Genomic DNA, 1,845 nt, shown 5'->3' on the forward strand with positions numbered 1-1,845 from the left:
AAAGCCTGGCAGAGACACAACAAAAAAAGAGAATTTTAGACCAATATCCCTGATGAACATCGATGCAAAAATCCTCAATAAAATACTGGCAAACCAGATCCAGCAGCACATCAAAAAGCTTATCCACCGTGATCAAGAGGGCATTTTCTTTTAAGGATGTTTGTTTCTCTCCTTATTTGCCACGTTGAGATCTGCTGTGATACTCATTATTTGTTCTCCTGCAGGGCGCTTTTCTTGTATGTGCTCATTGATCTTGACTTCTGTTATGTGAGGCAGAGGTGTTAGTGTCCTGTGGAGGAAGAAATTAAGGCCCAGAGTGTCCAAATAATTTAGCAAAACCCACAACACTGCCCTGTGGTTTGTCCGGATGCCGTAAGGCCTCTCCCTTGCGTCTGGGCAGGTTGTCTTGCCTGCACATCTTGCTTCTGTCTCCTGCTTTACTTGTGCATTCCTGTAACTGCTTGGAAAGTTGAGGACCACATCCTGCAGGCACTTAGAAGGGGGCTCCAACAGTCCTATATCTTTTGGAACTAATTTTTCCTACAATGCAGCTTTAACATTGTTTAATTTTTTGCCAGGCGTGGTGGCTCATGCCTGTAATCCTAGCGCTTTGGGAGTCCGAGGTGGGTGGATTGCCTGAGGTCAGGAGTTTGAGACCGGCCTGGCCAACATGATGAAACCCCGTCTCTACTAAAAATACTGAAATTAGCCAGGCATGGTGGCGGGCGCCTGTAATCCCAGCTACTCGGGAGGCTGAGGCAGGAGAATGGCTTGAACCTCAGAGGAGCGGAGGTCGCAGTGAGCAGAGATCGTACCACTTCACTTCAGCCTGGGTGAAAGAGTGGGACTCCTTCTCAAAAACAACACAAAATTGTTTAATTTTTTAAATATTATTTTAGAGATGTGTTAGTAGATACTAGTTTGTTGGCAGTTAGCACAGTTCACATCACATCTTGCTACTGTGAAACCCCTTTACTGCAAAAGATGAAATCGTAGAAAGTGTAACCTTGAAAAAAGAATAGTTAACTCTGGAACCAACTGTCTGTGACTTAGCTGTTCATCTTTTCTGGGCTTTTCTTTATTGGATCATGTAATGGGAAAGTCATAATTCTCTTTTTAATTTTTTTTTTTTTAACAGAGTCAAGGTCTCACGTGTTGCCCAGGCTGGTCTTGAACTGAGCTCAGTTGATCCTCCCACCTTGGCTTCCCCAAGTGTTGGGATTACAGGCATGAGCCACCACGCCCAGCCAGAAAGTCATAATTCTTGATAATGAGAAAGCCAAACTAGATTATCACGAGTCTTTCTTGCTCTAAGAATGATTACGTTTCTACTCTGCAGTCAGTGAGTGGCTTTTTTAAAAAGTTAACTTTCCTCCCAGCACTCTGGAAGGCTGAGGCAGGCAGATGCCTTGAGCCCAAGACTTCCAGATCAGCCTGGGCAACATGGTGAGATCCCGTCTATACCAAAAATACAAAAAAAATAAAAAAATAAAAAAAGGGGCATGGTGGTATGCACCTGTGGTTTCAGTTACTCGGGAGGCTGAGGTGGGAGGATGGTTTGGCGGGGTGGGGGCAAGGTTGCGGTGAGCCAAGACTGCACCACTGCACTCTAGCTTGGGTGACAGAGCGAGGCCCTGTCTGGGAGAAAAAAAGTTAACTTTTTCTGTTTTAAAAAAATGATAGGCCAGGCACGGTGGCTCACACCTGTAATCCCAGCACTTTGGGAGGCCAAGGTGGGTGGATCACAAGGTCAGGAGTTCAGACCTGTCTGGCCAAGATGGTGAAACCCCGTCTCTACTAAAAATACAGAAATTAGCCAGGTGTAGTGGCAGGCGGCTGTAATCC

The sequence above is a fragment of the Mandrillus leucophaeus genome, unplaced genomic scaffold (assembly GCF_000951045.1).
Source record: "Mandrillus leucophaeus isolate KB7577 unplaced genomic scaffold, Mleu.le_1.0 Scaffold134, whole genome shotgun sequence".
Lineage (NCBI taxonomy): Eukaryota > Metazoa > Chordata > Mammalia > Primates > Cercopithecidae > Mandrillus > Mandrillus leucophaeus.